Source organism: Otolemur garnettii, unplaced genomic scaffold (assembly GCF_000181295.1).
Source record: "Otolemur garnettii isolate 467f Iridium unplaced genomic scaffold, OtoGar3 scaffold00023, whole genome shotgun sequence".
Lineage (NCBI taxonomy): Eukaryota > Metazoa > Chordata > Mammalia > Primates > Galagidae > Otolemur > Otolemur garnettii.
The window spans coordinates 3,610,549-3,624,429 of NW_003852418.1; the positions used below are offsets into that span (position 1 = coordinate 3,610,549).

The following is a 13,881-nucleotide window of genomic DNA, read 5'->3' on the forward strand; positions in this document are numbered from 1 at the left end:
CAATGCATTATTGTGTAGCCACGGTTTTCTGGAGAAGTTGATATTTTAGGAATTGTATTTCAGATCTTAAATAAAATTTGTTTCTAAATTTCAAAAAAAAAAGAAAGAAAGAAAGAAAGAAACTAGGCCCTCAATCTAATGGCCTGCAAATAACTGAATGCTGTCAACAAACATGTGAGTTTAGAAGTGGATCCATCCCCAGTCAACCTTCAGATGAGACCAAAGCCCTAACCAATACCTTGATTACAGTCTTGTAAGGACCCACCTAAGCCATGCCCAACTCCTGACCCAGAGTAACTCTGAGATATTAAATTTGTGTCATTTTAAACTACTAAGTTTGTAATTATAATATTATACTACAGTAACAGATAACTCATATAGCATATCACTCACTGTCTCCCCAAGCCAGCTCCTCTTGATGAGTGCCCTTCTCACCCAGCACTCTTTCTCTCCTTCTCAGCATTCCCCCTCCACCAGCAGATCTTGACAAATCTTCATTCTATGATGCTATGGTAGCCCCTAAAACACCATCCAGCAACTAAATCAGAGGCCATGGAACAAAAAGCCTCACAGACCAAATTAAGATGCTCAAGTCACACTACTCGTTAAATCAATTAAAACAAAGTAAAAAAGGGAGGTTTGTTGGCACATTTAGGATGGGGTACAAGGATGTAGAAGAACAAAATGACCCTGAAACCCTGAGATGCACAATGTTCGTATGTCCTGTCCCCCTACCCTGCTGAAGTGTAGTCCAGAAGGACCAGAGTTGAGGTTTGAGCAAGAGGGAATCCAACAGATAGAGGTGCCTGGGGCCAATGACACACATGCTGTGCTGGAGAGACTGAGGCAAATATGTATGCCTGGCTACTGCTGCAGTTTAATCACTAGCATACCAAACATTCATCAGCTTTATCCGTTCTTCTTAAATGGAAAATATGTGAGGCCAGAATGAACCAGGGTTGGTGACACCAATGGATTACCAATTTAAGGATGACCTAGCTGTCAAACCAGAACCGGCACTCTCAGCCAGGGGCAGTGGCTCACACCTGTAATCCTAGCACTCTGGGAGGCTGAGGCAGGCGGATTGTCCTGAACTCACAGGTTCAAGACTAGTCTGAGCCAGAGCAAGACCTCATCTCTAAAAAAAAAAAATAGCCAGGCAGGGGCGGTGCCTATGGCTCAGTGGGTAGGGTACCAGCCCCATATACCGAGGGTGGCAGGTTTGAACCCGGCCCCAGCTAAACTGCAACAAAAAAATAGCCAGGCATTGTGGTGGGCACCTGTAGTCCCAGCTACTTGGGAGGCTAAGGCAAGAGAATCACTTGTTCTCAAGAGTTTGAGGTTGCTGTGAGCTATGATGCCACAGCACTCTTCTGAGGGTGACAAAGTAAGATTCTGTCTCAAATAATAATAATAATAATAATAAACAGAGTGGTGCTCTCATGGCTTAGTCTTTCCACTCATTTATATTTAAAGCATTTCTATTCATTGTTCTACCATATAAACCATTTAATTTATCATTGATTAGCAAGTTTCTAACATTCTTACTACCTATATTTAACACACCTTATGAATTCTGCCCGAGTCGCACAAGCTTACTCATTATGTATAAACCATCCTCTAAGTTTTGCCTTTATCTCATAAGCTCCTAGCTTATGTACCATCTATACTGAACACTTCTTAGGAGGTTTATCCATCCTATTTGTTTTTCTTGTCCTTTATAATAGAATTACATATTCTCGAGTAATACAATAAACACATTACACTTCCTAAACCACCCACTTTCCTGCAACCCCTCCACCTCAACCCTGGTCCAAACTGCCAGCAGTCTTCATCTGACCCACTTCAGAACTGGTCTCCTGCTGCCACAATAACAGCCCTGCAGCAACCAGCATTCTCCTATGGCTTCTGAAAGGGGAATTGTGGGCTGCCCAGCCTGGTCGTAAAGCCTAAACTCCTAAGAGACATTAAGGACTATCATGATATGGTCACAAGTCCTTCTCCTCTCAAATGCCACCATTATCACCCCGCCAACACAATATACTCTCAACAGCAGCCCTGCCTTTACATGTGCCCTGCCTAGAATGAGTTCAATGTACTACTCAACTCCTACACTCCAACCAAGATCCAGACATTACCTCCTCTGGGACCCATTCTCTAATTCCCTGTCCAATAAATACTTAGGAAGAAAAGAAAGTAAAGAAGAGAGGCAAGGAGAAACAAGGACAGAGGAACAGAAGGAAGAAGGGAAGAGATCCCTGTTACCCCACTATCAAAGCAGGTAATAACCCAGAGATAATAATGAACCTACCTTTTAGGGCATTTAAGCAAGACTGAATGGCACATAGGAAAAATAATCACAAAAATGATTCAAACATCTAGACTGGGGCCAGATACAATCCTCAATCTTTCCTTGGATTCTAGGTGTTCTGGTTATCTTTTGATACAAAACTAACTACCCCAACATGTAATGGTTTTAAGAACAACCGTTTTATTATGTCTCATGATTTTCTGGCAGGATTCACCTAGGCCATTTTTCTTCTCTACGGAGCACTAGCTATGCTCACTTGGTGGCATTTTAGCCAGGGCTGGTCTGAAGTGTCCAACATAGCATCATTCACATGTCTGGATCTTGGCAGAAGTCTAGGCTCAGCTGGATGCCCCCCAAAATAGACTCTGAGCCTTTGTGTCCAGCAGCATAGTCAGACTTCCAACACAGCAGCTCAACCTCCAGGAGACCAAAGTGAAAAGCTGCTGATCCTTTTAAAAATGAGGCCCAGAACTGACATGGTATCATTTCTTCCATACTGTTGTAGGACAGCCCATAGTCAAGGGGAAAGGAAACAAACCACTTATTGATGAGGATACTATCAAAATATCTGCAGACATCTACAAATTCCTGGTGCAGAGCTGATGAGCACCCATCCAGAAAGACTCACTAGGCCTGGGTAAAGTCCAAAGAAAACAGCTCCTGAACCCCTGACCACAGCCACTGTGAGAGGTAATATATATTTATTGTTGTTTAAAGCCACTTGGTTATAGAGTAATTTATTACACAGGAAAAGATAACAAATACTAAATACATTCTTCCCCTCCAAAGCTGTCCCTATGTCCCTGTCCAAGAGTCCTGGGTAGGAGAAAACCATAGCCTGAATCTGATGGAGTTCAGGATAGGAATCTGAAGTTGAGGAACTTAAGAATGTTATGAGACCAGAGCTTCAAAATCTAACTCAGGAACAATTCCCATTCATGTATTCATTTAATAAACATTAATATTTATGAGTGCCCAGCCTGTACTTATGCATTCAGCAAAGTACTGGAGATACAAGGGTGAGTCAAAACAGCCATGTCCCTCAAATCACAGGCCTCTCTAAGAATATCCCAGTCTGAGCCCTGTCCTGCTCTGTAACCTAGAAGGTTCATGGCCCTTGTATGGACCCTGCACCTTTTATTATTCACTGTCTCTGACCTGAACCCTCCTGCTCTCTGCTCTTCTTTCTCCTCCTTGGCTTCTGACCTCTGGACTCATTTTTTTGTTACAGCTCACTGCATGGACCTAACACTGACATTCCTGTTCACTCCCGACTTCCAAACAGTATCCAGCTATTACGGCTGTCCCTGTGTCCCGGGCATCCGCTGTAGGAGCCAGACCCGGATGTCCATGCCGCTGGCCCGGAAGTTGTTCCGGACTCACCTTCCCCTGGCCTCCCCGGGCCTCCCCTGTCCAGTTCCGCCCTCCGCTGAGCACGGGGAGTCCTCCAATCCCTGGCCGGGTAGCTTCAACGCTTTCCCTCGGGCATGAGCCATTGTCCCCAGCCAGCCAGGCGCATCTGGGAAGCACCATCTCCTCAGGCTCTTTTCCTGCTCTGTCTGGATTGGGCTCATTTACTAAAAATTAGTTGGGAATGAAAAAAGCCCCTAGTTTATTAGCGTGCTATTATTCCCCTCCCGCCATCCCCCTGCAGCATGATGGATTGCCTGGTGAGGGGACGCAGCCCCAGCCCGGGAGTGAGCAAGCTCCGCTCGGTCCCCGGCGCAGACAGATGGGGAGGCCGAGTCCTGACCATGATTGATTAGCTCTGCAAAGCCTGTTGAGCGGAGTTCCATCAAGATTGATGCTTTCTCCTCATAACAGCATTTCCAAAAAGTTTCTATTACATTTTGATTATGTTTATAGAATCTCGCTGGTCCGGGGGAAGATGCAATCTCATTCGTTCCCAGTGTGTGTCTGCGTGGGCCGCCACAGCACCTCGCACGGCCCAGCCTGCTTGGCCTCTGCAGAATGACCCTCACTTTCTGGGCAGCAAGAAGGACTTTCGTTGTCTCCGAAGATCAAGTTAGAAGAAGCTAGCATCCGTTCTTCCGCTGTCCAAAGTCCAGCCTCACAGCAGCTCTGGTTTTCAAGGGCTAACCATCCATCTCAGGTGTTCTAAGGCCTGGCCCTGGGGGTAAAAGAGAAAGTCAGAAACCAAAGGCATTTCCTGAGATGTATTAGGATGTTGGGGAAGGGACTACCCAGTCTCCATTTTTCTGCCCACTAAACACAGTAAGGCCGTGTCACGTATATGGTAAAATACATATTCAAGTATTTTTATGAGTGCATATATTTGTGTGTGTCCCCACCTTATCCCACAAGGGATTTGAGTGATGAACAAGAAATAGTGAAAAATACATGAAGAACAAGAATTAGACCAGGGATATGCAAATCAGGCCAGAATGTCAAAACCAAAAGGAAAAGCTAAATATATATGCTGCACGGAAGATCCCTATCTTTAGGCTTGGGCCTTTAATATGGTCTGAGTTTCTCAGTAGTCAAAGAGAAAGGGAAATAGAATCAGTTACTTAGTTACTTTTCTTACTGTTATTAATTAAAGAAGTTTTGACAAAAGCCAGTTTCTTAGGGGAAACTGATGACTTCTTCCAAGTTTATTCTAAAGGAAATTTTGTGCTAGAGAGTTCTTCCTGGGGAACTATGGGAAATGTGCTCAACCAGGGTTTCTCAACCTCAACACCATTAACATTCTAGGCTAGATAATTCCTTGCTTGGAGGCTGCCCTGTAAATTGTAGGATCTTTACTACAAGATCCTACAACACCCCTGGTTTCTACCTACTAAATGGCAGCAACAAACCCTCCTCAGATGGGTGGAGGGGGGTGATTGGTGGGACCACACCTACAGTGCATTTTACAAGGGTACAGGTTAAATCTCCTAAGTGTAGAATATAAATGTCTTAACACAATAACTAAGAAAATGCAGTGAAGGCTATGTTAACCAGTTCAATGGAAGTATATAAAACCAGCACCTTGTACCCCATGATTGTATTAATGTACACAGCTATGATTTAATAATAAAAAAAAAAGTTTTAAAAAAAACCCTCCTCAAGTTGTAACAACCAAAGATGTCTCCAGACAATGCCAAATGTCCCCTGAGGTAGTATTGTTAACAAATCAAAATTTAGGGTGCCCAGTTATATTTGAATTTTAGATTTAAAAAACAAATAATATTTTAATGTAAGTATTCCTATGCAATGTTTGGGACATACTTATACTAAAATTATATTCTTTTCTCTCTGAATCTCAGACATAACTGACCGTCCTGTGATGCACTTTGTAACCCCCCTGATGAGCAACATTCTGTGCTGGGAACAAAATCCCCCAAGAATTGGTCAAATGTGATAACACTGCAAGGTGCTTCTTCTTCAAGCCATATTTTTCTAAGAGTTTTAATGGTGAAAATGTTTTTTGACCAGTGCCTTTTTTATTTATAAATAACTAATAGTTTTTCTTCTGTTTTTTATCCTTTTTTACTGTAATATTTAATTGTGAGCTATCTTGAAAATACATGATACACAGAGGAGTCTGGAGAACTGGGCATCCATCTTAGGATGGCACCAGTGGAAATTTCTTTCTCATAGAACATTTAATGCTTTTTAATTATAAAATTAATATTTCTTCACAGGAAATATGGACTATATAGAAAAGTATGAAGAAGACAATGCAATCCTTTACTACTGACATTTAGGAAATATCCCTCCTATCCTAGGGAGGATAAAGGTCTTTATTCAACAAGGTTCTCTCACTCAGTAACAAAAGATCAGGAGGTAACAATTGTCTCAAAGGTCTGAGACTGTGTCCAGCCCTGGCAGCAGGAAGCATGGCCTGCTGATACATTAGCTATAGCTCAGGGCCCTGGAGGGCCACATAGAGATCATAGTTGGGGTTCTTCCAAAGGATGACAAAAACCTTCCAGAATGGGGGTAACAGGAAGAAACTCCTCAGTGGCCAATTCTGCCCGTTCCCCATGGGCCAATGACACTGGGGTTTACGTGTCTGGAATCCTGTGTTAGTCTTCCGCTTGCCTGCCTGGCCCACCAGATCCACCGCCTGGCCCACACAGATAGACACCAGCAGTGGCCGCAGCTCTTCATCAAATGTGACCAACATTCGGGGTTGATGGCAGCAACCAGCCCCTACAATACATAGCGTGATTTGCCTAGAATGATATTTCAAACATCCAAGAAGGAGACAAGCACAGTTAGCAGCCCAGCCACCGCCACCTAACTCATAAGCTGCCAGTCACTGTGGTAGGGACAGAGGGTAAGTGTGCCCTTCCCTAAATGTGTCAGACCCTGTGCCAAGCACACCACGAACAGATTGTTGGGGTCCTGAGCATGATATTGAGCTAACTGGTGCAGCATTGCAGCCAGATGGGCATTATTGGTACCACTGCCCACCATGCCCATAGCAAAGATGGAATTATAGGAAACTTCTGGATCAGCATCATGAGAGAACTTACTTAGGGTATCCAGGATGTTAAGTCATGGATTTGAAACAGAGATTAGTGCCAGGGCTGAAGGTCCAGCCCTCTGGAATGTAGGCTCCCCATATCTCAGCAAATGGCCAAAGGTTCCTAGTGCCATCTCTGCACCAATCTCCTCTCCCAGAGCGATAAGGGCAGTCCCCAGAACAGCCACTCCCTGATGTGCTCCCTTGTCAGCAGGGGCTTCCTTTTTGTCCTTGTCCTTCTTTTCCTTATCTTTGTCTTCTTCTTTTTCCTTGGAGTCAAAATGATCACTACAAATGTGAGTAACTGCTGCACTTTCAGTACCTCCCCGGAGCCTGCAGAGGCACACACATCCACCAGCACGTTGGCAAAACTGTGGAATGGTTCTGACACAACCTCCAGTGCAGCCAGGATTGCCTCAATGGCCTCACCCTTCTCCAGGTGGTTGAGTCCCAGTGCAAGAGGAAGCCAACGAGCATAAGTGTCCTTGAGCTCAGTCTCTGACTTTTCCACGATGGTCTGAAGGATAGTAGAAGTGACATTTCTGTGGCAGGATCCCACTGCTATCATTCCACAGGCTAGAGCTGTCACGCCTGCCACCTCCAAGCTGGACTTGGAATCTCCCTTCACAGGCAGCAGCAGCGTTAGGCACACCCATTCTGGCAAAAGGTCTGGTGTTATGTTATAAAACCTAAACATCTGGTAACCCTAAGACCCAGAAATCGGGCTCAAATATTTATCCCAGAAAAATGAAAATTTATGTTCACTCATAAGTGAAACTATATGAAAACCTGTGCATGAATATTTACAGCAGCTTTATTAGTAATAGCCTAAAACTGGAAACAACCCAGATGTCCTTCAATAGGTACGGGGTTAAACAAACTCCGGTGTGTTCACGCCATAGAATAGTACTTGACAATGAAGAGGAATGAATTACTGAGATACTCAACCTTGATGAATCTTCGAGGAATTAAGATGAGTGAACAAAGCCAAACCCGACAGACTACAACGGTATGATTCCATTTACGTGGGATTTTTGAAAGGACGAAAGTTTAGAAATGGAGAACATCTCTCCATCAATGGAGGCGGGGGAGCAGGAGGTAGGTGGGAGTAGATATTTAAAACAACAGGAGGTGCTGGGCACCATGGCTAATGCCTGTAATCCTAGCACTCTGGAGACAGAGGCCAGTGGATTGCCTGAGCTCACGGGTTCGAGACCAGCCAAAGCAAGACCTCATCTCTATTAAAAATTAGAAAAACTGAGGCAAGAGGATCGCTTGAGCCCAAGAGTATGAGGTTGCTATGAGCTATGATGCCATGGCACTCTACCCAGGGTGACAGCTTGAGACTCTATGTCAAAAAGAATAATAAAAAATAAAATAAAAACAACAGGAGGTATCCTTGTAGTAATAGAACTTTTATGTATCTTGACGGTGATAGCAGATACACGAATCCACACAGGTAATAAAATTGTATATAACCAAAAACGCACATAAGTAAAACCAGGGAAATACGAATAAAAATCTATGGATTGTATCAATGTCAATATCTTGGTTGTAATATTGTATTATAGTTTTGTCAGATGCTAACACTGGGGGAATATGGGTAAAGAATACACGGCATCTCTACAATTTCATACAACTGCATATGATTCAACAATTATCTCAAAATGAAGTTTAATTTTAAAAACTCCTACCAGATAGGGAGTGAAGGAAGGAGGAAGGCAAGAGAGTAACCTGTCCTATGAATTTACTGTGTTTCCGAATCCAAGCTCTGGTTGGAGATCGGTATTACCTCCCCATTTCATAGGTAAAGAAACTGAGGCTCAGAGAAAAGCCGCCTCATTCTCAAAGATACCCTTCGAGGAGTCAGGATTCAGCCCTGCTCTGACTCTCTGTCTGCCTCCATCCTTTAGCCAAACACAGCCATCAATCAAATACGGGCCATGGCTGCATTACTCAAGAGGAAATTGAAGACAGACTGTAAGATGCAGTCCACAAAATTCATGATTTCTCCCCCCAGCCCCCGCCCCAGCTCCTTCTACTTGGTCCCTTTTTCATATGGATCGGGTTTTTATTTCTGCATTTATTGCACAGGCAAATTACAGATGAGAGCATCGACTACACAAGCCATTACTCAGAGTAGCATCTTCCCAACTGCCACCGGATGAGGACCGAACAGCTTGTGGTTAATTTGCTATATAATCACTGCCTGTGACGGTGGGTAGGGCTGCGCCTGTGCTAATATTAGGAAAGGGGAAGCTGAGCAGAGAGGACTCCTGGGGCCCGGGAAGGGGGTGGTATTGAACCAGGGAGAAGAGAACGGCTGGGGAGCCGAGAAGGAGGCCCTGCCCAATTCAGATGCCTCCGGGATGGTCTGCTTCTCTGCCGAGGAATAGAAGTGCTCTGTCCCATTAGTCACGTCTCCATGGAAGAGCTAACCAGAACTACCATTCTCCTACCCTCTGCCAATTCCCAGCCCCTACCACAGCTGCCGGGCCCCAGAGGAAGGAAATCTGTAAACCACGTTGCATCTGCTGGGATGGACACCTACAGACTGGATCCTAGGCAGGAGGAAATTTACCAACAGGCAGGTTTTATAGGCACTATGCCGGTATTCTGACAATTCAGTAAGAAAAAAGGCCAACAATCCAATAAAAAATGGGCAAAGGATGTGAACAGGTAGATCACAGAGTCTCAAACTTAACCTCTAAACATAGAAAACCAGGCTTCCTCTTCATAAAAAGGAAATGCCAATTAAAACCACCATGAAATACCATGATTATAACATATCGGATCGACAAAGATCAAAATGTTTGCCACACACTGTGCTGACCAGAGTGCAGAAAGAACTGCAGTCTCAAAGGCTGGTGGGAGTGTACGTTGGCACAGTTTCCACGGATGGCAATTCAGCACTCTCTATCACAATTCTGAATGCACGTACCCGTTGACCCATAAATTCTACTGCTCTGAAAATGTATTCCACAGACAGACTTGCATATATGTATGCAAAGTTGGATATACAAGGCTATTCAATGCAGCATGGCTTATAATAACAGAAGATTGGAGACAGCCTGAATGTCCATCAAGAGGGGACTGCTTAAACAAATTGCAATACACTCATACAATGGAAATCTTTATGGCTGTTAAAAAAGAATGAGGCAGCTCTTTATGTACGGATATGAAACAATCTCCAAGATATATTGTTAAGTGAAAAAAGCAAAGTGCAGAACAATGTGATTAGAATGCTGCTATTTGGGGGAGATTTTTAAGGAAGTATACACATAGATGTCTATGCTTCTATACACAGAGGATCCCTCTGGAAGGATGACAACGCTTGTGCAATAGTTGGTTCTGTACAGGGAAAATGTTTCTAGGGACTGAGAATGTTCATTGCTTACTCTGCCTATCAGTTGGTCGAGGGTGCATGTGCATATAACACCATTTCTAATTAATTAATAATTTTTTTGAGACAAGAGTCTCACTTTGCCACCCTTAGTAGAGTGCTGGAGCATCGTAGCTCACAGCAACCTCAAACTCTTAGGCTCAAGTGATCCTCATGCCTCAGCCTCCCAAGTAGCTGGGACTATAGGTACCCGCCACAATAGCCAGCTATTCTTAGAGATGGGGGTCTGACTCTTGCTCAGGCTGGTCTCAAACCTGTGAGCTCAGGCAATCCACCTGCCTCAGCCTCCCAGAGTTCTAGGATAACAGGTGTGAGCCACCGCACAGCCCCCTTAATTAGTAATCTTTAAAAAAAAAAAAAAGATAGAAAGAAAGAAAGCTGTTTTAGTTCCTTTTTCCCAGAAATCAAATCTTGGCCTGACACCCAAAGCCCTTCACAGTTTGATTTGAATCTATTCCCCTCAGTTTCCTGACATGCCCTGCCTCCCAGCACACTCCTCTCCAGGCACACTGAATTTCTCACTTCTCTCCAATGCACTGTGCTTTTTCATACCTCAGGACTTTGCACCAGCTGCTTTCTGTGTGTGGAATGCCCCTTCATGCTTTCACTTGCTTTATATAATCTTACTCATTCTTAAAGACCAAGAACACACATGACTCCCAAAGAGTTGCCTTTCCTGACCTGTCTGTTCCTCCTGCTGAGCCATTATGGGAAGGGGCTTGGCACCTCAATGTTTTGATGAGAATATTAAGCTGCAAACTGAATTCAACTTGAAAAGCCTTACCTGCTGGGCAGAGGGCATGAACGTTTGGTGCTCTGAGAGTATCTCTCACTCACTGAGTCTTCAACCTCAGCCTCCATTCTGAACCCTTCACTGAACCACACACACTCCACTTCTCACTGCACCCAGGTCTCTTCTGGACTCACCGTCCTAGTCATGGTCTTGCCAAGCTCTGTAGAATCAACATTTGGCCTTTCTCTCCAGCTCCCTCCCTGAGTCACCTTTCTGGTAACTCTGGGGAAATACACCACCCAGCCCAGCCGCCCAGTTGTGCTGCACCTCACTGTAGACTCTCACAGCCTCAGAGCCCTCTGTGAAAGGTGTCAACAGTGGGGCCCAGAGACAAGGCCACAGAGGAGATGTTCGGGCCAGCTTTATTGAAAAGGGAGGGTGGTCAGGTATGGTGGCTCATGCCTGTAATCTTAGCACTCTGGGAAGCAGAGGAGGGTGGACTCACAAGTTCAAGACCAGCCTGAGCCAGAGCAAGACCCTCCCACCTCTAAAACTAGCCAGGCATTGTGGCAGGCACCTGTAGTCCCAGCTACTCAGGAAGCTAAGGCAAGAGAATCTCCTAAGCCTAAGAGTTTGAGGTTGCTGTAAGCTATGATGCCAAGAGCACTCTACCAAGGGAGACAAAATGAAACTCTAGGTGACCTGCCTGGGCCTTGCAAAGATGGCATCTGTGCAGGGGTTGTGAGGATGGCCAGTTAGAGATCCCTTTTATATGGGGGCTCTGGGGGGTGGGCACATTCCACAGGTTGCCTATCAGGTTAGAGCCTTTTGGAGAAAACTTCTGGGGGGGGGGGCTAGCTAGATCTTATGTGTCTTTGTCTTAAGAGGAGGGGAGGAGGAGGGAAAGGGGTTTGTGTAGGGCTGCATTAGGCACCCCACATACACACACCCAATACTCTGCTTCTAGACAGGAATTGACAAAGACAGAGTGGAGAAGGTAGTCTCAATTCTGAATTTTCTTGGCCTAAAATTGATGCAAGATGTTCCTGCTCATGACACTGATGAAAGCCAGTCATATGCTCTCACCTAGCTGCAAGGGAGTCTGGAAAGCACAGTTCCTGTCAGGCAGCTGCCCCAAAGCACCAGCTCTATTCTGTGAAAGGGGAAGCATGAACATCTGGAGGTCAGGTAACCATGTCTGCCTCACTGTGCTGCCCCCAGTGATGATGGTGATAGAAATAACAAATAACTAGCATTCCTTAAACACATACTCTGACCCCGTCACTGTGGCAGTCACTCCTCTTTCCTCCTTATGAGGTTAGAAGACTTCTGCTTCTAATCTGACCTCCTAGCCTCTATAGACATACACACTGCCATGGTCCCCTCTCATACCTGTGCTAGGCACGCAATTGTGTTTCCTGTCCCCAAGAAGCTGAGGAAAAGGGCTTGACCTTGTGGAAATCACAAGTCACAGAGGCTAAGAGCCCAGCAGGCTGACAGGCTGGGCCTGAGCTCTGGGTCTCTGGACGGTTCCCAGGGTGGGAGGAGTGCTCCTCAGTCTGCCCGCCATGTGCACCCTGTCTTCCTCAGGAGTCCCCTCCAGATAGCTGAGGTCCAGCTGGAAAAGTTGTCACATCTTCACTCTCGATGGCCTCCTCTTCCTACATCAGGAGGCACTTAAAAGATGACTATACAAATACATCTCTCCTTCTTCTATGACTTATCTTTAGCGGAATGAACAATGGACCTGTGTGGTCCAGAGGCCTGAAGGCATGTGAAGGTTTGCCTTTATACTCAAAGCTCACTGGACCAGGCTCAGCGCCTATAGCTCAGTGGCTAGGGCACCAGCCACATACACTGGCGCTGGCGGGTTCAAACCCAGCCTGGGCTTTCCAAACAACAATGACAACTATAGCCAAAAAATAACTGGACATGTGGCAGGTATCTATCGTCCCAGCTACTTGGGAGGCTGAAGCAAGAGGATGACTTAAGCCCAAGAGTTTGAGGTTGCTGTGAGCTGTGATACCACAGTACTCTACTGAGGGCAACATAAGACTCTGTCTCAAAAAAAAAAAAAAAAAAAAAAGCTCACTGGACCAATGATACATACAAATATTAGCCCACTTTACCGATGGAGGAACTAAGGCCTGACTAGATTGAATCAAGTGTATGCAGTAGTGGGGCTGTGAAAAACAGCTGAGAGGTGAGCTTGGCTCAGGATGGCAGCTCTCAAAGCCCCTTGGGTGCCTCAGACCTCCTGTCAGAAGTGTGGAGTCCACACCAGCACTCCAGTCTGGGCCTGAAGCCCTCTCCAGGCTCATCTGAGGAAGTGGGGGAGTGGTCTACAACCTAGAAGCAGCTGCACAGGCAGCAGATGGTAACGGCTGCCTCTCAGATGGTGTGTTTTGTTTTTTTTTTATCACGTAGCTTTTTTTCTTTCACATTATGATTTGTTCCTGAAATTCCCTAAAAACATGGGTTTTATAGCAACATAGGTGGCTGTGTGTTTCTGAGAGATCCAGAGCCCACACTCAGTCTGTCAGCCTGCTGGGATCCTTGCCTCTGTGACATAGGAATAAAATAAGTTCAAGTTCACTGCCAGAAACAGTCCCTGGAGGTAAGCTGCCTCCTCTTCTCAGCAGCAGGAGGAACCTTAGGATTCTGGAGAGCTGTGTCCCAGGACCATCTTGTCCCAAGCCCTAAAGATAGTAGGCAGCAAGCCTAGGGAAGAAAGGACTCAGGGGGATGAGATTCCTAGTGTAGGTGAGAGTTCTGGCCTCCAAACATGTGAGAGTCTTCATAGGAAGGAAACCAAAAGCAGCACAACCTCAAACATGTGACTTAAGCTCTCTCAGCCTCAGTTTCCTCATCTGTAAAATGGGACAATGATGTCATCTATATCCTGAAGTTGTTGAGAAGACTGGGAATTAGGCTTATAAAAGGGCCTGATGCAGGCCTGG

General features: G+C 45.3%; 1 pseudogene across 1 annotated transcript; it reads right to left on the reverse strand.

Annotated features, from left to right (window-relative positions):
* Positions 1–6,173: 6,173 nt before the first annotated feature.
* Positions 6,174–10,894, reverse strand: LOC100961527 (annotated as a pseudogene). Its single transcript, XR_001161171.1, has 2 exons — positions 10,870–10,894; positions 6,174–7,442 (listed from the first exon to the last, which is right to left on the reverse strand). The product of XR_001161171.1 is annotated as a 26S proteasome non-ATPase regulatory subunit 2 pseudogene (transcript).
* Positions 10,895–13,881: the final 2,987 nt, after the last annotated feature.